At 40.0% G+C, this 23,033-nt stretch overlaps 1 long non-coding RNA gene across 2 annotated transcripts; it reads left to right on the top strand.

The window, feature by feature from the left end:
• Positions 1-19,213: 19,213 nt before the first annotated feature.
• LOC112167356 lies at positions 19,214-22,449 on the top strand. 2 transcript variants are annotated; one of them, XR_002923738.2, is made up of 7 exons: positions 19,214-19,468; positions 19,572-19,885; positions 20,090-20,320; positions 20,601-21,149; positions 21,591-21,656; positions 21,862-21,988; positions 22,170-22,449. It is a non-coding gene; the product is annotated as an uncharacterized LOC112167356 (long non-coding RNA). The 2 variants fall into 2 exon arrangements; XR_005800675.1 differs by having other exon boundaries at positions 20,090-21,149.
• The last annotated feature ends 584 nt before the right edge of the window (positions 22,450-23,033 follow it).

The following is a 23,033-nucleotide window of genomic DNA, read 5'->3' as shown; positions in this document are numbered from 1 at the left end:
GTGGGAGATAAACCTCACACTTGGGTGCAAGCCTTGCCGTGGGCTGAATGGTGGTATAACACTGCGTATCACTCAGCCTTGAGGATGACTCCATTCCAGGCACTATATGGCTATGCACCACCTCCCATAATTCCCTACCTACCAGGCTCCACAGCAGTAGCTTCAGTGGATGAACAATTGAGGAACAGAGATGAATTACTAGCAGTGATCAAAAGAAACTTGCAGAGGGAACAGTCCAGAATGAAAGGGCTGTATGATAAGAAACACACAGAACGTGAGTTTCAAGTGGGAGATTGGGTCTATTTGAAGCTACAACCCTATAAACAGCATTCTATGCCTGCAAGTGTGTTTCACAAGCTCTCTGCCAAATTCTATGGACCATTCCAGGTGGTTGAGAAAGTTGGTCAAGTAGCCTACAAGCTACAACTGCCCTCCACCGCCAAAATACATAATGTGTTTCATGTGTCACTATTGAAGAAAAAAATTGGTGACCATGTGGAAGTGGAAACCCAGCTACCTAACATGAGTGATACATCCACTTCGAGGTGGGCACCCGAATCAGTTTTGCATACCAGAATGGTGAAGAGACATGGTGCAGCTGCTACACAGTGGCTTATACAGTGGTTCGGTACTTCTCTGGCAGAGGCAACGTGGGAATTTGCTCAAGAAATCATGCAAAGGTACCCTCAGTTTAAGTTCTAATTGAAAAAAACTTGAGGACAAGTTTGTTGTGATGGGGGGAGCACTGTTACGAGTCAAGTCTTGATCAGCCTTGAAGGAATATTTAATTAGGTTGGGTTGCTCGTTAGCATGGGACGCACGTGACCATCATTAATTAGGCAGACTTATATTTTATTACAAAACTTAGTTTAATTAATTAAACTTGTATTAGGGTCTTTTCTGATTTGCTTGTAGGGGGAGACGTGGCTCCATCATAGCCATTTAGTCTAGTATATATGGCTGTACTAGGGTTCTGCGCAACCACTTTTGAAGAAATATAATTTTCCTTTGCTTGTTTCAATTTTCCTTTTCTCTCTGCAATCGGTACCAGGGTAGATCCCCATCATACCCAAGTGAAAGATATGTGAGTTGGGTAAGATTCGCATATGAAGAAGGAATTTGGCCATTGAAATTATTACCTGAAAGGTCCAAATAGATGAGATGTCTGAGATTACCAAGAGAAAATAATGGTAATTTGCCAAACAGGCCGCATGAACTTAGGACAAGGGATGTCAAATGTGACAAATTGGACAAGGTATTAGTGATACGCCCAAAATAGGCGCTCAACTTAACCCTGCAAGATGTAGTCGTTAGCAATATAGAGTAAGCAGGGATCGTTCAAGCCGGGGATTGAGGGTAACCAATTAATCACAAAGAAAAATAAACTAAGCTAAACTAACAAAGAACACAAATCAAACAAACAAAATCTGAAACTAAACAAAACAAAAACGTCAGATACTAGAAAAATATGGCAGGAAACAGAAAGGGATAGAAAGGGCTCTGCAATCCTAAGTTGAAACAATTTGGGGTTTTTAGTTTGTAACGAAAATAAAAGATAATATAAAAGAAAAACGATTTTTATTTTAGGTTTTGAGAAAATAAGACGGAGAACATGTTAGAGACTCGGAAATCCACCACCAATTACTTTCGAACAATGTTAAGTTAACCTAGATTCAATTACTAAGGTGTGAATAGAAATCAACCAAGAAACAAGTCGGAGCAGATCATGTCCCTTATTAATGTTTCCCTAAATACTTAGTCTACGTGAACGCACAATAGCTAAGCCTATCAAACATGCGATCAAGGTATAGAACGCTATCCTATCAACAACACATATAGTGTCAACATATTTGAAGCATTAAGATCTCATGGAAACGATTGGTTATAGAGTTGCAGTCTAGTGTGGAACGCCTACCTAGCATGCTCTTCTAGTTGTTTAAAACATCAACTTTTGTTCAAAGCCTTGCATACTTGTGGATTAGAAAACAAGACGATTAGGTGAATTATTTTCTAAACCTAGCTCCAATTACATGCATATATCCTAAGTGTCGACCCAAAGAACATAAACACATAAAAGTTTTCAATCAATCAGAATTAAACAACCAATTCACACCAAAGATCAAGAAAATAGATTTAAACAAACATATGTTCTACATAATTGGGGCTTCAAACCTTGCCCCTAACAAAAAGATAGTTAGTTACACATTGTTTTAAAAACCAAAATAAAACAAATAGAGAAGAAGAAAAAGATGATGGCGGATGAATGAGAAAGAGAGATAGAAGAGAAGGTGAAAGGCGTGGTCATCTCTGGAGCGTGTGCAGAAGCTCAATATATATAGGAGCTAGAAGTGCAGCCCTAGTTTCCTTCTTCAACAATGCTTTGAAAACCTTCCCTATTTGCTTGAGGATTCCTTTAATTGGTGCACAATTAAATGATTTTGAAGCCTTGGTAATCTTCCCACAATCTTGAGGAATCATTCTAGGACTCTCCTTCATATTTGTAGCAGCAATAACCTCCCAAAAATTCCCTGGAAATCCGTCCAAAGAAGAATTCTGCAAAACCGTCCTGTTTTGACTAGGATTCAATTTCTGACTCTGAAGCTTCCTTCTTGGACAAGTAACGACTTCGTCTTGACAAGTTTCTGGATGGTTCTTGACTCCCACGTTCTCTATGACATCATATCATCTAGAATAATCAATAACCTTCTGGAAAAACTCCAAGAAAGTCGCCGGAAAAGATCTCCCAAAAAGCTTCGTGAAAAGCTGACAGTTTCTGCCTTATCGGGAAGCATACTTCGACTTTGATTTCCTACTGCCTCGTTGATGATTTTGACCTGTTCTTTGGCTTTAGTTGAAGTATAACATCATGTATTCAAGGATCGCTGGTCATTCCTTCAAATGTGAAGCTGGAATGATGTAATAATTGCTCCTCAAAACCGTTCCCAGAAAGCTGATTCTGAAACTGCAGTTTTCTGCTTTGCAGCAACTGTTTTGCACAACGATTTCCGTGGATTTCCCTTGTGATTTCTGGCCAAATTGTTGATTAAACTTGGTCCTCTGCATCAGTACTTCATGTTTCATGGCTTCGTTGCTCCTTTTCAGCTCTTATTTCTCTTGAATCACTCCATGAACTACCTAAAAAGAAAACAAGTTAAAACTGACTTTTTAAAGGAAATAGCTAAGAAAAGTGTAAGGGATTTCACACTATATTCGTCGCATTTATGCTCCTATCAAATTCTCCCACACTTAGCTTTTGCTAGTCCCTTAGCACAGTCAAAACAAAGAAAATAAAACAAGGACTCAAAACACTCAAAACAAACTATGCCTTCAACATTGTTGTCTCAGAAATCTCTTACTTTCATAGCATCAAGATTAGCATGCAACCAAGAATCAATCATAAGTAATTCAAGAGTTAATTAAAACATATATTCCACATATAAGCATGTAAGACACGGATGTGACAATGGTGATGGGTGGAGCTTAGCATGTATCCAACAAGTCTGATTCAAACCTCACAGGATTTACCACTCTTTCTTCTCTCAGATCAAGGCTAATGCTTAAAAGCTTTTTCACTCAAATATATGTGAGAGATGATAATATTTTCGACAAACAAAAAGCTCACATATATAAAGAAAGAAAGGCTATGTCGAATTTTATATGTATTTTTTTTTTCTTTTTCGATCTCATGAAGGATACCAACTACTTGCCGGACGGAACAAACCATATGCTCAACTCTTGTAACCAATCTCCACAGATCAAAGGCTGCCCATCTTAAGGATCAAAAAGGTCTTACTTTAAGGTTGTAATGGGGCCAAGATTTAGGGGTTTAAAGAAACGAAGGGGTAAGGGAAGACACAAAGTGTTCTAAAAACCTAGTGGAGCCTTCATTGAAGTATTGAGACATCTTCTTTTAGTCACCAAGGCATCTTGCAACGTTGAAGCTTCTTGTGTGTATTTATTGAGGGTCAGATGTCATTGTGTTGGACCCTTGCTTCATTCTAACATTCCTTTGAACACTTGTGAAATAGGACAAAGACCAAATTCATCGTACTTAGGCCTTCACTTCAAAACAAACTCCTTATCCACAATGGGGGGACTAAAATCCACACATACTTGCACTTTTTTTTTTTACTTTTTTTTTCTTTTTTTTTTCGGCATACATATTTTTCTTCTTTCTCATGGACAAGTCTTTCCCCCACACTTATTCTTTCTCATCATCTCTTTTGTAGTGCCTTCAAAATCTTATCCGTCTCGTGAATTAGCTCCACTAAATCCTTAGAACAAGGGTAGGGATATAACTATACTAAGGTTTAAAGGTTAGGATTTTGAGGGTGATGAAAGAAAAAGGTTTAAATGTTGGCTCAAAGGGGTTAAACTAAGGGAGTCCCACGACGGGCACAAATATGGACACAGGCTATTTTTGGCTTTGGTGGAATTTCCTAGGTGCCTTTATCTTTTCCAGAATCAGGGACATGTATTGATAAAAGTTTCGACCAGTACAAGAGCAAGTTCTAGTAATCTCTAGAGTCCGTCAAACTTAATCTGTGGCAAGCAGTCAATCAAAGAGAAAGATAATGAAATCACTAAGCATCGCCAAGAAAGTAAGAATATATTTTTCAATAAACACTCACAAAGAATAGCAAATAGGCTCAAATTCTCACAAGGGTTATTATGAATCAAAACTCATCATCAACATGCTCATAATTCTGTACCAAGGTCAACAAAACCACATCTACTACACAATCATATGCTTTCTATATATCATAATTAACCAAAGAATTCTGTTAACATCATCACAATATTGTGATCCTCTTTTATCCATAATTTCAGAGATTAAGTTCATCCTAGACAGTTGAAGGCAACCTAAGACTCGAACAACAAAACAAAAACTGAAAACAAGAACTAAAGACTCCAAAAGAAAGAAAATAACTAACGCAATTTATTTTTTTGGATTTTTGAAATTTTTCAATTTTTTTTTTATTTTTTTAATAAGACTCAAATTGGATTCCCTTCCCCCACACTTGAATCATACATTGCCCTCAATGTATGGTAAATTTAATCAAACAATGCATAAGAGAAGCGTAAAGAGAGGAAATCAAAAAAAAAAAAAAAATTTAAAAGAAGAAAGGTGAGAAGGTTGATAGAAAAGCTCCCCCTTGTAGACCTCCCAATGCTCACGACCTTTGGAGATGACAACAAAAGACCCCAACCTCAAGACCATAAGGTCTTGACTTCCTAACGTAAGCTCCATGTGCAGTCTTGTTGCATCTTTGGAAACCATAAGTTTGTGTCGGCAGCCCATGTTCCAGGTCCCATAATGTTTCTAGGAAGCTTCAGATGACGATTATATCACTTGGAGGTGAAAGTGGACATTGTGAGCTCTCTGGGCATATGTGGAACACCTTCTAACTCCAAGCGGTTTGAAAGTTATAGCCCTATAAAGTTAGAGAAAAAACAGAAATTTGAACAGAAAACCGGGCAAAGTGACCTTTACCCACTCAAACCTTTATTCCGGGAGCATCACTTGTCTAATGGACGCGATTTTTGGTCTGAAGGTAATATACATATAGAGCTTTGAGTCCATGTAAAGAACTCCTCATTTCATCCACGGAAATACGCCCAGTTTTTCTTTTTCCGTGACACAACTGCACAGTTTTCTGTTTTCCTGAACTGACCTTACTGCATTCAAACTGGAACTGGGAATGCATATGAACTCCGAATCCAGTTCTGTAAAAATAAACAGAAACTACACGCAAAGATCTTTCCATCCATGTATGGTACATCTTCTGGTTCCATCTGAGCGAAAAACGGCAGTCGTCTAAAGTAGACTGACTGTATGGTCAGCACTCTGTTTGTACAGAAGGGACACTTTTCACACTTCTCTACAACCTTATGACCTGCACACGAACTAAAAACATAAAAAGTGTTTAAGTATAATGTATTTGAGAGAGATTGATGAGAGAGATGTGTTCTTATTATTGAGAATAGGAGCCCTATATATAGGGATTACAAAGTGCTAGTTCTAATGTTACAAGGAATACCAATCCGTGTAGGATTGGGAAATCTAGAACCTTCTCTCCTATTGCTACTCCTAGTTTGATAAGGCACACTAATAGCTGATTTCCTTCAACTCTCCCCCTTGTGCCGCTCAAACTTGGTGGTGACGCTTCATCCGTTGCCTCGTTAAAAACCTTGCCAGGTAACAAAAACCCTGTGGGATAAAAATAACCCTGGTCGAAGGACAAAAAGAGCACAACACGTCCTTCACTCTTCGAGATCGAACATGTAGACATCATAACTCCCCCTGATGTCGATATCTCCCCCTGATTGCTATAATCGTGGGAGTTCGGATAACTTTCTCAATCCGATGCTCTTCACATGTTTCTCGAAGGTGGATTTAGGTAACGACTTAGTGAATAGGTCCGCTACATTATCCTCTGATCGGATTTGATTTACTTCAATCTTTAGAAGTGATTGTTGTTGCTGATTATAAAAGAACTTAGGCGATATATGTTTGGTGTTGTCGCTCTTGATGAAACCTAACTTCATTTGTTCAATACAAGCTGCATTATCCTCATAAATGCATGTAGGTTCATCTGTGGTAGACTTCAAACCACAACTTCCTTGAATGTGTCGAATTACAGACCTTAGCCATACACATTCACGTACAGCTTCATGTAGAGCAATAATCTCTGCATGATTTGAGGAAGTAGCAACAAGGGTCTGTTTTGTAGACCTCCAAGATATCGCAGTGCTTCCCATGGTAAAGACATAACCAGTTTGGGAGCGACCTTTGTGAGGGTCAGAGAGGTACCCTGCATCAGCAAAACCCATCAAGACATCATTGTCGTTTTGATGGAGGGAGACATGAGGACGCCGGCCACCATGAGCGGTGGCGGCGCCGGCGGCGGCAACATGGCCGGCGGCCATTCCATGGACGGGGGCATTTTGCCTTTTGGAGTCCAATCCCAATTTTCCGTCATTCCTTTTCTCTCTGTAGGGATAGAATAGGCCCATATCAATCGTACCTCTTAGGTATCGAAATATTGTCTTTATACCAATCCAATGGCGGCGTGTTGGCGCAGAGCTATGTCGAGCTAACAAGTTCACTGCGAATGAGATATCCGGTCTTGTGCATTGAGCTAAGTACAATAATGCGCCTATTGCACTCAAATAGGGCACCTCGGCCTCTAATGGTTCTTCGTCCTCATCCCTTGGACGAAACGGATCTTTTCCGGGCTCAAGACTACGGCCGATCATGGGAGTACTCGTAGGCTTTGCTTTATCTTCATTAAAGCGCCTTAGGATTTTCTGAGTATATGCAGACTGATGGATCAAGATTCCATCACTACGGTGCTCGAGTTCTAAACCGAGACAAAACCGTGTTTTCCCAAGATCTTTCATCTCAAATTCGGATTTCAAGTATTTAGCAGTTTCCTTTAACTCATCTAGAGTTCCAATTAGGTTCATGTCATCGACATAAACTGCTACGATTGCAAATCCGGAACTTGTTCTTTTAATGAACACGCATGGGCATATTTCATTGTTAATATATCCCTTCCCAATCAAGTAGTCACTTAGACGGTTATACCACATCCGTCCGGATTGTTTTAATCCATATAGTGAGCATTTTAATCTTATTGAAAACGCGCTCCGTGGTTTAGAGCCACTTGATTTGGGTAATTGAAGTCCATCTGGAACCTTCATATATATCTCTGAATCTAGATCCCCATAGAGATATGCTGTAACCACATCCATAAGCTGCATGTCAAGTTTTTCGGAAACTACCAAACTGACAAGGTAGCGGAACGTTATAACGTCCATTACGGGAGAATATGTCTCCTCGTAGTCAATTCCAGGGCGTTGTGAGAAACCTTGCGCCACAAGGCGGGCTTTGTATCTAACAACCTCATTTTTCTCATTACGCTTTCTAACAAAGACCCATTTATGGCCAACAGGCTTTACATTTGGGGGTGTCTGTGTTACAGGCCCAAACACCTGTCTCTTTGTTAGTGAATCCAATTCAGCCTGGATCGCATCTTTCCATTTAGGCCAATATGCTCTTCGTTGACATTCTTCAACAGAGCGAGGTTCGATATCATCATATTCTATGATTCCTTTTGCAATATGATATGCAAATACATCATCAATCGCCATAGAATTTCTATCCATCATCTCATGTACACTAGTGTAATTTATGGAGATCTCTCTATTCTCTGGAGTTGGTTCTGACATTGGAGCGTCCCCCAATGATGTCTCTTGGACATAACCATAATCCGGAATATTCTCATGAGATGGATTATTTACATCGATGATTAATGGATTATTTTGTGCCGAACTCGCTTTCTTTCTTGGGCGAGGATCCATCGAACCTATGGGCCTCCCGCGCTTCTTGGCGGGAGCCGTGGGCCTAGCCACAACGTCACCATCATTGAGAGATGGGGCGTTGGCGCCATGCTCATGCATTCTTGAGTTGGCGTCATGTCCTCTACTTTTAGGGACATCAATCCTTGCAGGCACGTTTGCAGCAGGTATGTGTGATCTCGTCACTTTAGCGATATCAGAAAACGCATCAGGCATCGAATCTGCTACGTTCTGAAGATCGAGAATTCTCCGCACTTCAATTTCTGACTGTGCGGTTCGGGGATCAAGATGAGACATAGTGGGGACAGACCACGACAATTCCTGTCGTTCCTGTTGAACATTGATGTTCTTATCTCCCCTAACGACCGGAAGACTGTCTCATCGAAGTGACAATCCGCAAATCTAGCGGTAAAGAGATCGCCTGTCAAGGGTTCTATGTAGCGGATAATCGTTGGAGAATCATATCCAACATAAAGGCCTAATCGTCTTTGAGGACCCATTTTGGTGCGCTGTGGCGGCGCAATAGGCACATAGACTGCACACCCAAATATGCGTAAGTGTGAGACATCAGGCTCATACCCAGTAACCATTTGGGACGCAGAGAAGGGTTGAGTGGCAGTGGGCCTCAGACGAATAAGCACAGCTGCATGCAATATTGCATAGCCCCAAGCAGAAATAGGGAGATTGGTGCGCATCACCAATGCTCGAGCAACCATTTGAAGTCGTTTAATGGTGGCTTCTGCGAGACCATTTTGGGTATGAACATGAGGAACATGATGTTCAACATCAATCCCAATGGACATGCAATAATCATCAAAAGTCTTTGATGTAAACTCCCCAGCATTGTCTAATCTTATAGACTTAATGGGATGATCAGGGTGGTGAGCCCGTAACTTAATTATTTGTGCTAGGAGTTTAGCAAATGCAGCGTTCCTTATGGACAATAGCATGACATGTGACCAGCGTGTCGATGCATCAACCAACACCATAAAATATCTAAATGGTCCGCATGGTGGTTGAATAGGTCCACAAATATCACCTTGGATTCTTTGCAAGAATGGTATATTTTCTTTGGTGTCCTTTGCATAGGATGGTCTCGATCCTAACTTTGCTAAAGAGCAGGCTTTGCAGAACGAATGATGGGCTTTGGAAACAACCAATGAGGATTTTGGTTGAGCCATGAAGTCACAATGGACTTTAGAAGTAAAATTTGGAGACAAAGGCGCCTTGGTGGCGTCAATGCCACCCTGAGGCCGCAGGGGGATGGCGGCGCCGGCCAAGGATGGCCGGATTTTGGGGTAAACGGCGCCGTGAGGCGCAGGGGCTCCTTCGGTGTCCAAAAACCGAGTTTGACTTCTTTTTGTTCTGAAAAAGGGATGTCCGTGTGAAGTCTTTAATATATGGATCATCATGTCACGACCTGGGTGTCCCAAACGGTCGTGCCAAAGCCTATACGTGTCGGAATCCCATAAATCATCTCTCATGACATGGTTGGATTCAATGACTCGAATAGTGGTTGCATATAACCCACTAGATCGACACATAAGTTTCTCTAATACTCGTTTATGTCCGTAGTCATTAGAGGTGATGCAAAGGAACTCTTGTCCATTCTCACAATGCGTTTCCGCATGAAAACCATTGGCTCTTATATCTTTAAAATAATAAAGTTCGAAAAACATGTCTACGACATGAGATAAAATAAATCGATACTTTATTAATAATATCCAATGATGACACCAAAGTTTCGTGACCATAATCTAATCCAATATAAAAATCAAATCGTAGACAAATCGTAGTCACTCTATCCGTTCGGTAATTTCAATTTAGTTGTGACCAGGTAAGGTAAAGCGAGATTTTGGTGGAGCGTTGCTCACTTTTAAAACCGTTCTCTCAGATCAAACCTTGCCTAGACATCACAAGTACTCTTGAGTACGCCTAGAGGGAAAGAGTTAATACAATAAGTCATTTTATTGATTTAAGGCATAATTGCCATTACATAATTCTTGGAAAAATAAAAGACTATAAATAAAAATCTGCGGTATTTTGTCTTCATCGCCAGATTTAAAGTCTTTGTGAACTCGAAGTCTTGATCACCATGATGCGACTACCTTCGTAGGTACATTGCAAATTCAGGTCCATTGATCAGACGTTCCATATCAGAAATAGACACCATGAAGAGGATTCTCCCTTGATTGAGGCGCATTGGCGCAATATGCATAGTCCCTAGGACTGGTGGCGTTGGAAAGTGGTGCCCATGGCCAACGTTGGCTCCATGGTTTCCAACCCTATTTCCCTCAAAATCACGCCTCCTACGGTCGTGGGGTTGTCGCCTTGAGCGATTACCTTCTTGAGCATTTCGATCGTATGGATCATGACGTCGATGGCGACTTTCTCTAGCCATAGGACGATGCTCTTGATAGCTATCTTGAAGCCTATCAAATCTTCTTTGCACAAGTTCATTGCCATGTCTTTCAGTAGTGGCCATAGCTTCAATAAGCTGTTGAAAACTTGTGATCCGTCTTGCATTTACATGAGTCCGGAATAAGTCAGAGGACCTCATAGCATAGACGGGGAAGGTATTGAGGGTTTTCTCAATCAATTGGTCTTCTGTGATTGTTTTTCCACAGAGACGCATCATTGCTCTGATGCTGAGAGCTTCCGAATAAAATTGCATGACAGTGTCAAATTCAGAGAAGCGAAGATCTTTCCATTCTGCTTCTGTATTCGGAAGTATGGAGTCACGAACATTGCCATATCGTTCGCGAAGCGCTTGCCAAAGCTTTATAGCGCTATCCTCATTTATGAACTCAAACTGGAGGTCACTATCCATGTGACATTTCATAAAGGCAAGTGCCTTGGAATTATCTTTCTCAGTTTGAGGGTCTGGAGCTGTTTCTATAGGACAAAGCTCTTGGATTGTATGCAATAAATCTTGGGCAGTAAGATGGGTCGCAATGTCAATGGCCCAGTATAAATATCCTTTGCCTGCATAATCCAATGGAACAAAATCGAGTTTGTTCTTGTTTGACATCTCGAGAGATGAAACAGGAACAAGTTAGTTTCGGAGCCAATGCTTCCACGACAACTAAATAATAAGATTTCCGAGCTATGCTACCAAGAAATCGATTTCCAAGAATAATTGGATTAGACCGAAACAATGATGTTTATATGGTCGTTAATCGATGCTTACGGACGCTCTTAGTCCGAAGTCTTACGAACGCTCTTAGTTCGTTAATTGCGTGAATCCCCACGATTCCGCTTTTCTCAAAGATCGAACCCACGTTATAAGAAAGGTGGGATGTAGAAGAAGGGAGGTTTTCAAGTCCCCGAGAAAAGAAGAAGAAATATAAATTCTGAAATTACAGGAACTTCAAAACTTACTCTTTTGAATACTTACTTGTATTTGGATCACGCGCGTGTCGATGCAGGCGTGATGGAGCGAAGCAATCCGAGTAGATTCTGTTCTGAACAGCTTGTACCTCGATTGGTGTACAGATCTCAATATGACTCCGATAAGGCTGAAATTCGGAGGTTAGATGGAAGAGACAGAGACGAACAACTTTGATGAAGAAAGTTTTTCGATCTGAGCTTCCGAACTAGACGTTTCGAGGCTTGCAAGAAGACGGATGTGCACAGGAACGGGAAAAAGATGCAGTGGGTGTGCGTTGGCTTGTTTGCGCAGCAGGGATGCTTCGGTGGCAGCAGGCAGGAACGCAGGACTGCAGGGAGGGGGCAGCAGGGGCTGCTGTGCAAGGTTGCAAGCGCATGGGCGCGCGGGCTGCAGCGAAGGCTCGGTTAGCTCGGGCTAGGGGCTGCTTTGTGAATGAGTTTTGGTTTTCTGTTTTGTGGTTAGAGTCGTGCTGATAACGTGTTTAAGTATAATGTATTTGAGAGAGATTGATGAGAGAGATGTGTTCTTATTATTGAGAATAGGAGCCCTATATATAGGGATTACAAAGTGCTAGTTCTAATGTTACAAGGAATACCAATCCGTGTAGGATTGGGAAATCTAGAACCTTCTCTCCTATTGCTACTCCTAGTTTGATAAGGCACACTAATAGCTGATTTCCTTCAACAAAAAGAAACTAAATAGAAAACGAAGAAAGAAAGAAAACATTCTTTGGGTTGCCTCCCAAGAAGCGCTTGGTTTAAAGTCTTCAGCCTGACATAGCAGCTCTTCATCAAGAGTAATCAAGAGGTTTAGGCCGCGGTTCGATCAAATGCTTAAGCTTCTTCAAAGATGTTTCATGGGCTCTTTCTAGCAACTTAGGTAACTTGGGAGCAATGGATAGATAGGATTTGATGCTTCTCTTTTTCTTTCTCTTCTTCCATTGTCTCCTTCTTTTCTTAAGTTCAACAATCACAGCTAGAATGATCTCCTTATCTAATTTGAGATATTCACTTATCACCATCTCCACATGATCAACAAACTCAACCATTGGTTGGATGTGGGAACACATGTAGAGGTTGAATGAGGCGTTATAGGATCAGATGGTCTTCCATGTGCTAGCAATAAAGGTCCAAATGTAGGAGCTTTGATGGACTCCTCTTTTAAGCAATCCTCCCTTGTGGCATCATATCCTTTTGGATCTTCATTAGGTAACATAATTGTTTCAGGCACTTGGGGCACATTTGCATGAAGCTCATCCTTACTTTCTTCATGATAGGATTCCTCGTCATCAAAGGGATCTTCCATTTCCCACTTTTCAAGCTCGGTTATGTAGCATAGTTCATAGTCCTCACAAGTCTCAACATTGAGTTTCTCTTTATATGACTCCTCCAAATCCATTACTTCATCCTCATCAAATGTTGAATCATGGACTGCATCATGAGGTTGACACAAAGCCGTAGTTGTTGGGAGCTCCCCTAAAGTTGCCATCGGTTTAGAAGGGTGCTCCTGAGATATTAAGTTCTCCAAACGCTTTAGTTTTTCTGCCAAATCATCATCAAGAGCTTGCTTTTCCTGAATCCAAGCTTGAAAAGAAGCATCTGAAGCTTGTTGTCCCTGAATCAAAGCTTGAGTAGCAGCATTTAGTTCCTTAATAATCTCATCATCATTATTAGACATACCTGAGTTTTGAGGAGGTGGGGCTTGTGGCCAATAGTCATGGTATGAATATGGAGAATCTTCGAACTCATTGAAAGATCCTTGTTGCACGTTTGGATCGTCATTCCACGAAGAGTAAGGAGGATTATCCCATGCCGGATTGTACGGAGGAGAATAGTAATTATTCCATTGCCTTTGGTTGTCTTGAAATCCTCCAAGCATGGTATTTTGATTGTAGTATCCTTGATATTGGATGCTTGGACATGTCTCCTTAGAATGACCAACTATGGAGCATATGAAACACACCTCGTAAGATTGATGCCACATTGAAAAACAAAATAGAAATTTAAGTTAGTAATATATACAAAAAGAATGTGTAAAATCCAAAAAATCTAAATATAAACAAAAATAAACCAAACAATGTGAATGTGAAAAATAAGTATTTTTCAATCCCCGGCAACGGCGCCAAAAATACATACGCTAAAAACAACAAGCGCTCAACTTAACCCTGCAAGATGTAGTCGTTAGCAATATAGAGTAAGCAGGGATCGTTCAAGCCGGGGATTGAGGGTAACCAATTAATCACAAAGAAAAATAAACTAAGCTAAACTAACAAAGAACACAAATCAAACAAACAAAATCTGAAACTAAACAAAACAAAAACGTCAGATACTAGAAAAATATGGCAGGAAACAGAAAGGGATAGAAAGGGCTCTGCAATCCTAAGTTGAAACAATTTGGGGTTTTTAGTTTGTAACGAAAATAAAAGATAATATAAAAGAAAAACGATTTTTATTTTAGGTTTTGAGAAAATAAGACGGAGAACATGTTAGAGACTCGGAAATCCACCACCAATTACTTTCGAACAATGTTAAGTTAACCTAGATTCAATTACTAAGGTGTGAATAGAAATCAACCAAGAAACAAGTCGGAGCAGATCATGTCCCTTATTAATGTTTCCCTAAATACTTAGTCTACGTGAACGCACAATAGCTAAGCCTATCAAACATGCGATCAAGGTATAGAACGCTATCCTATCAACAACACATATAGTGTCAACATATTTGAAGCATTAAGATCTCATGGAAACGATTGGTTATAGAGTTGCAGTCTAGTGTGGAACGCCTACCTAGCATGCTCTTCTAGTTGTTTAAAACATCAACTTTTGTTCAAAGCCTTGCATACTTGTGGATTAGAAAACAAGACGATTAGGTGAATTATTTTCTAAACCTAGCTCCAATTACATGCATATATCCTAAGTGTCGACCCAAAGAACATAAACACATAAAAGTTTTCAATCAATCAGAATTAAACAACCAATTCACACCAAAGATCAAGAAAATAGATTTAAACAAACATATGTTCTACATAATTGGGGCTTCAAACCTTGCCCCTAACAAAAAGATAGTTAGTTACACATTGTTTTAAAAACCAAAATAAAACAAATAGAGAAGAAGAAAAAGATGATGGCGGATGAATGAGAAAGAGAGATAGAAGAGAAGGTGAAAGGCGTGGTCATCTCTGGAGCGTGTGCAGAAGCTCAATATATATAGGAGCTAGAAGTGCAGCCCTAGTTTCCTTCTTCAACAATGCTTTGAAAACCTTCCCTATTTGCTTGAGGATTCCTTTAATTGGTGCACAATTAAATGATTTTGAAGCCTGGGTAATCTTCCCACAATCTTGAGGAATCATTCTAGGACTCTCCTTCATATTTGTAGCAGCAATAACCTCCCAAAAATTCCCTGGAAATCCGTCCAAAGAAGAATTCTGCAAAACCGTCCTGTTTTGACTAGGATTCAATTTCTGACTCTGAAGCTTCCTTCTTGGACAAGTAACGACTTCGTCTTGACAAGTTTCTGGATGGTTCTTGACTCCCACGTTCTCTATGACATCATATCATCTAGAATAATCAATAACCTTCTGGAAAAACTCCAAGAAAGTCGCCGGAAAAGATCTCCCAAAAAGCTTCGTGAAAAGCTGACAGTTTCTGCCTTATCGGGAAGCATACTTCGACTTTGATTTCCTACTGCCTCGTTGATGATTTTGACCTGTTCTTTGGCTGTAGTTGAAGTATAACATCATGTATTCAAGGATCGCTGGTCATTCCTTCAAATGTGAAGCTGGAATGATGTAATAATTGCTCCTCAAAACCGTTCCCAGAAAGCTGATTCTGAAACTGCAGTTTTCTGCTTTGCAGCAACTGTTTTGCACAACGATTTTCGTGGATTTCCCTTGTGATTTCTGGCCAAATTGTTGATCAAACTTGGTCCTCTGCATCAGTACTTCATGTTTCATGGCTTCGTTGCTCCTTTTCAGCTCTTATTTCTCTTGAATCACTCCATGAACTACCTAAAAAGAAAACAAGTTAAAACTGACTTTTTAAAGGAAATAGCTAAGAAAAGTGTAAGGGATTTCACACTATATTCGTCGCATTTATGCTCCTATCAATTAGGTACTGTGGATGATATATAAATGATAGAAAGATCAAGTGTTTCTAGGCCAGTTATATTTTGAGCTAAGCTTCTTAACAATTCTTCATTCAAAAACAAATAATCATTGTCAGATAGATCAAGGGATGACAACTTGGTCAATTGTGAAACTTCAGACGGGACTTGACCAGAAAAGCCGGAGTGAGAGAGGTTAAGATACCTGAGCTTTGGAAAGTTCCTAACGGTAGGAGGAATTTGAGAGGAATCGAAATTATTTTTAGCAAGGTTGAGGCTCTCAAGATGAACAAGGCGGAAGAGAGTGTTGTTGGAGTTGATAGCCATAGAGACAACTGCTACTAAGATCAAGTCCAATCACATGTCGAGTGTCCTCATCACAATCGACCCCAATCCATGAGCAACAATTGCTGTTTGATTTCCATGAAGAAATCTTTGGATGAGGACAATCGTACATTGAAGCACTTCTGTTAATGACAAAGCTTTGCTTGAATTGCAGCAAGGCAGAGTTCTCGTCATCATGGCAAGTAGGAGTATATGACTGCAAAGAGTTGGCCACCACAAGATGAAACAAGACAAGTTTTGAAAGGATAAACATCGACGTGAATGCTAAACATAGGGATGATAACCCCATGATAAAATCTATGTTTAGTTTGATGAGTCTGGTTTGCACTTGGAGAAGATGAAAGCACGTATTTATAGACTGTCCTGCCTCAAATTATTGAATTAATTAACTAATATTCCATGTCCCTATTGCATGCACAGTTTAAAAACCAGTGCGTGAAAGACACATGCAATGTTTTATTTTATTTTATGTATAAAGTGATGAATTACACTAAATGTAGAAAGAAAAGACAAGTACTATTGAATGAAGGAAAGTTTAACAGGTTCATGAAGTAATATGTATTCCGGAGAGGATTCCATGCACCGTCGGGTCACTTGCACCAGTAGTGTGCAAGTCACGTGTGCTAACAAACGTTGGTATTCATGGTTAGCGATGAAAACTGAAACGAAGACCGAAAAAAATAAAGTGTAGTAAAAACAAAATTTACCACGAGCAGTTGGCAAGCACGTGGTTTGCAGAGATCGACCTGAAACCTAATTCACAAACCCGATCAATGCCGCAAAGAATTGCAGAAATTTGTAGGATTGCTACACAGCACAGCCCAGTGGCCGTGGTATTCAAATACACGAGATATGGGTTCGGCTTGTTCACAGTGGGGGAAAGGCCGGTTGAGGCACGACTAAAACCTCATTCTTCATCCCCTGTTGTATCAATCCGCCAGACCAGATCCAATTACCCTTTGCTTCAATACCAGACCCAATTACCGATTTACTTCTACAAAACCAACCAATTATTTTAGAATCATAAGAAAGCTGAGCCTGGAGGAGACCAAAATGTCGACTTAGATGAGGAAAACAGAGGCCATGAGTCTGAGCATCCAAGAGCCAAAGACGATGGGTCTGGTGGCGGTTTTGGCTTTGGCTAGAGAGTAGAATCCAGCGTTCATCCTTCTCTGGCGTGACGGCCGTGACCTCCATGTCCGACTTTTCCAGTTTCCTACTAGCTTCCAGATTTCACCCTAGTTTAATTAGATGAATTGAATATTGACTGATCTCTGTTTTTACCATGTTGACCATTTTTTTTTCGGGTTTCAGTTCTTAACGGCGTTAGTGTGAAGTTAGTGCCACATGAACGACTGGATCAAATGAATGGCTGAGATTGCATATTGACTCTCTGGTCACTTGCACCGTCGGTACGTATTGGGGCCGTGACCACTTACCCAATTTCAACTTAAAAATTGCCCACTTAATCCACTAAGAGTTTTTTTTACCTCATATACCCAATCTAACATCTATTGACAGTATTTCCCTCATTTTAATTAATGAATTACATTTATCTATCTCTCTCTCTCTCAGACTCTCTCTCTCTCTCCCCACCGATTTCTCTCTCCTCGTCGACTCTCCCCCCCCCCCAACCGATTTCTCTCCTCCATCCCCCGAATCTGGCAACGCCATCATTCCGCCATCCCAGTCGCGCCAAATAAAAGTGCCGCCTTCTCCAAGTAAATCGATCCCCAGCTTGGATCTGTGAACCCAGTCCAGATCGGATCAGTCCGATCCGATGCGATCCAGGCCGCCACAGATTCGACGTCGCCCGGCAAAACTCGAACCTGCACCTTCAAGCCATTCCGCCGATGAGTACAGCTAGGCATCTGTGAAACCCAGTCCATATCGGATCAGTCCGATCCGATTTGATCCAGGCCTACTACATCGCCCGACCACCCTCGATCCTACACCTCCGATGTGCTTTGACTCCGCCTCGTTCCAATCGAACTAGGTGAGCGGCAGTTCTTGTTGTGTTCAGGACCGACTTGAGCTCCTCTGAGGAGGAGTTTTCAGTGACCCAATTGAGAAAAACGTTGTTTGGTAAATAACCAAATTGGGGTTTTGATTGTTTTCAACGAATTCAAAGGTTTTGAGGCTAATTGGGTACTGGGTAGAAGATGATGTGGATGGAATTGAACTGAAGTTGACCAAAGTAGAAGATGATGATGAACGATGGAGATGGTCAGTGGAGATGGTATCTGTAATGTATTCATTTTGGTTCACTTGAGGGCAATAATATGATTATTGAGGCAATAATATGATTATTAGGAGGCAATAATATGATTATTGGGAGTCAATTATATGATTATAAATTGATCAATTGTGCCTGTTGTGTATTCATTTTGGTTTTGGGAGTTCATACAATTCATTGGACGGTAATAATATGATTTTTGGGAGGCAATAATACGATTACTGGGGGGCAATAATATGGTTATTGGGTATTATTAGGTCACCGGTCGCCGGATTCCCGTCACCGATCGCAGGATTCCCATCACCGGTCGCCGGATTCCGCGGCCGGCCACTAGTCACCGGAGTTCGGCAAGGTATCCAACGACTTGTCTCTCTAAGTGAGAAAGAAGGAGAGGGCAAAAAAGTCCCAAAAATGAATAAAAAGAATAAAAAAAAGAATTAATTGGGTAATAGGGAAATAATCTCTTAGAGTGTCACTACCAGAAAACTACTCTTTCACGACGCACAATTTACGGCGTGCATCTAATGCATGCCGTAATTGACAATCATTTACGGCGCACTTTGATATGCGCCTTAAAAAATATAAGATTTTGGTCATTCACGGCGACCATTTAATTTACGCCGTAAAAGTAGCTATGCAGTTATGGCGCCCATATTTTGCACGCTGCAAATGACTTGTTTGGAGTCTTTTATGGCCTGTCTCTTGGTGCGCCATAAATGAGGTTTCACAAGGGCGCCTAAATTTTCAGCCATAAATTGAACTTCCCACTTTTTTTGGTTTTACCCCACTAGAACTCTTTGCTAAATCAGAAGGCTCAAGTGACAGAAGATTGAAAACCCTCTCTTCTCCAATTCTTCAAGTCCTCTTTCTCTCACATAATCCATGGCGGCCTCTCTACATATGAGCAGAAGAACTTGAAGCTCGAGCTCCTTCGACCCATGAATAGGTGAAGAGGATTTGGTCGGTGCTTAACATAGATGACGAAGAACCCATCGCAGCAGTCCAGCTCCAAAGCTGATTCTCTCCCGAAAGGTAAACGCCCCCAATTTAATTTCAATTGAAATTTGTAGGGTTTTTAGTATAGGGATCCCAATTCCATGGCCTAGCTCCTCTCAAAAGATTCAAACTTATGCAGCAACCAGCACCGCCACCACCTTGATGATGTCATTTTGCCCATTCTTCCTGCGAAGAAGAGAAAGGAGACTAGGGACCAGCCCATTCTCCCTAACCCAACTCCTGCCACCTTCACCGTCACCACCTATTTGTTGTCGGCGAAGAAGAGGGTGTGGGCACTTCCACCCGATTTGTTCCCCGAGAAGCCAGTTTCAGAGCTGGATTGAATCTTGAGTACAAGCCGGATCTCGGGGAAGAGTTAGAGGCTGGTGGAGAAACTGTTGAGTGATAGCGGTTCTGGAGTCAATACTCGGATAATAGTTCAGCTTTGACTAGGTTTGTTTCTATGTTTCATATCGATTTCTCTGTAATGTAATCACTATTATGCAATGCTCGAATTGGGTTTCTGTAGTGTTGAATTCGTTGTCTCGAATTGGGTTTCTGTAGTGTTGAATTCCCTTATCTATGAAACTAATGCATTCGTCCAAAACTAAAATAAAATGAAACTAATGCAGAATTTGTGATTGTAATTCTCTGCAGCTCCATAATATTCTGTATGGTGATGCTAAAGGATGGTTTAAAAGAACCTGTTCTTTTCTGTATCCATATGTTCTCGGAGTTGTGAACCCTGATGCTAAAGTTGTACGAGGATGGAACAAGTTCTTTGTCATATCTGTAATAGAGATAGTAGACCAACCATATAAAATTGCTCTCAATTATCTCCATGGAAGCTTTTTAGTCGACTTAATTATTGTTTTGCCACTTCCTCAGGTAAGCTCTCACTTTAAATTGTTTGGATATGCTTGATGTGCAATTGTTTAAATTTGATCATTATACAAATGTCAAATACAAGTCAATGCATCGAACTTTATAACCCTAAGATTACTTATCTTTATCCTGTTTTCATTAGCTGTTCATCAAATTTTTTTTTCTACAGACACCGCATATGATGGGTTTTAGCTTTGATTCATTTCTACTGTTGTTGTTGTTGTTATGAGCTAGTTGGTTTAAATTCTTGTTCAGATCATAATGTTGTCGGTTGTTCCTTTAGGATCGTTTTGAGCAAATCAAACAAAGAATCTTCTCCGCCTGGCAGACTCTATTTCAATATTTTCCCAGGTTGTATAGGGTTCTGCCCCTGCTTGCTGGTCAATCTCCAAATGGCTTCTTTGTATTCGAGTCAGCTTGGACAAATTTTTTTATAAGCACTCTCGCTTTTTTGTTGGTTGGCCATGTTATTGGGTCATGCTAGTACCTCCTTGGCTTACAGGTGTGTGGAGTTCCTTTCCTTCTCTAACCTAAATATGCAGATTCCCTTATTTGTTTGATAATACATTTGTAATCTTTCTTGTTCCAAAGGGTTAACCAATGTCTTCGAGATGCCTGCCATAACTCTAATCTGCAGTCATGCGGGAGTTTAATAGATTGTTGCAATGCTCAATCTATTCCAGAGTCAACTAAATGGAGAGAAAATGAGGAGGTTGCTGGTTGTTTTAATCCGGAAGGAGATTTCTCCTATGGAGTATATACTCCAGTTGTCAATCTCACTACAAGAGATAGCATGACTAAATATTTATACTCACTGTTTTGGGGATTCCAGGTACCTTACATTATATCTTTAATTGTTTATAATAGAAATATGTTTAGCTGTTTGTATAGTTAAAAACAAAAAATATGAATCCACGGTGTCTTTCAATTTCAACTTTCCATTTCTTCTGATGGAAAAGGGTAAATTAGTTAATGATCAAGGAAACTTGTATCTGTTCTCAACATCAAGAAAATGTCAAATATAAGTGAAATTAAATGGAATGCCGGATATCCGTATAGGGAAATTTGCCTCAGTATATTTTTCTTCTTCTTATTGATGATGATGAGTTAATGATGTTGCCTCTAGCACTACTACCACTTGCCCCCTGGTTGGGAGTAATAATTTTTAAATTTGGTTGATAGTGAGTCTACAGATGTTTTGGTCAATTTTATTATGATTCCACAAATAAATTAAACCTTTCTGCTGACATATTATCTCCTGTGGTTTATGAAGCAAATCAGTACTCTGGCAGGAAATCAAACTCCAAGCTATGTTAATGGAGAAATTGTTTTTACCATGGTAATTATTGGACTGGCAGATTTCAAAGTACATGTTGATTAATGCTTAGAGTATTTACATGGATTTCAAAGTACATGTTGATTAATGCTTAGAGTATTTACATGGATTTCAAAGTACATGTTGATTAATGCTTAGAGTATGTTATTTCCTGGAGGTTATTTGCTTCCAATTTATTTTTACTGATTCATCTGCTTTTTTATTTCAGAGCATTGTCAGTCATGGGGTTGAAAAGCCAGCTATCCAGTGATGAAGAACTTCTGGTTGTTCGTCTTTGGAAGGGTCTTCAATGCTGCTGCTATAGTGATTCAAGATTATGATGCAATTGTGAACAAGTATGTAAAACACTTCTCACTATAATATGAATTAGAACATTAATTGTAAAGAAGTGCTTCTATTTGCTTATGATACATTAATTGCTGAATTAGAACTTTAGCTACATGTGTTTTCCTTGAATGAAAGACACATGACAGACTAGATTTCATTGCTCTGTTTGTGTTTGTTTTGGTTATGCAGGTAAAAGTTGGCATCAAACATAATATGAAGATATTTAAAAGGCCACAGCATGGATCACTGACCATTTATCTTTTGCAATCAACAAAGACGATTCTAATCTAGGATGCTCTCTATTAATCTAGAATGTTTTACATTTTAAGACGGTGATGATAAATTGTTGGTTTAATTAAGTTGTTTTTATATAGTATTGTTGTTGGCATATTAATTTACATTTTGTAATGTGATATTGCAGTTTGTTATCTCTCTTTTCATCTCAATAAATTGTATAGATTTATATAGATTTTGAAATGGTATCACAAAATTTACAGGAAAAAAAAAATCGGTGCAAATATTACCTGATGTAAATATCCTACAACCACAGTTACGACGTGTTTCAGATATCAATTATGGCGTGTTTTTGATATCAATTACGGCGTGCTTTGCTATTTCAAAATGAAATAAAAAATCTCTAAAACCCTTTTACGGCGTTCATTGTTGTCTTTTACGGCGTGCTTTTGAGATCAATCACGGCATGCTTTTGATATCAATTACGGCGCACATATTTGGTCATTTACGGCGCGCCTTGTATTTGAAAATCGAAATTAAGAATCTCTAAAACCCTTTTACGACGCTCTTTTATGTCTTTCACGGCGTGCTGGTAGGGTCTTTTACGGCCTTTCAGAAACACGCCGTAAAAGAGTTTTGTCTTTTACGACATGTCCATTTACGGCGCATTTTTGTGTGCCGTAAAATGTCTTTTACGGCGCTCTTTGTGGGCCGTAAAAGACCATTTTTCTGGTAGTGTGTTTTGGGTAAATGGGGTTAAAAAACTCTTAGTGGAGCAAGTAGGCAATTTTTAAGCTGAAATTGGGTAAATGATCATTT

The sequence above is a fragment of the Rosa chinensis genome, chromosome 5 (genome assembly GCF_002994745.2).
Source record: "Rosa chinensis cultivar Old Blush chromosome 5, RchiOBHm-V2, whole genome shotgun sequence".
Lineage (NCBI taxonomy): Eukaryota > Viridiplantae > Streptophyta > Magnoliopsida > Rosales > Rosaceae > Rosa > Rosa chinensis.
This window is presented reverse-complemented; position numbering and strand designations above follow the sequence as displayed.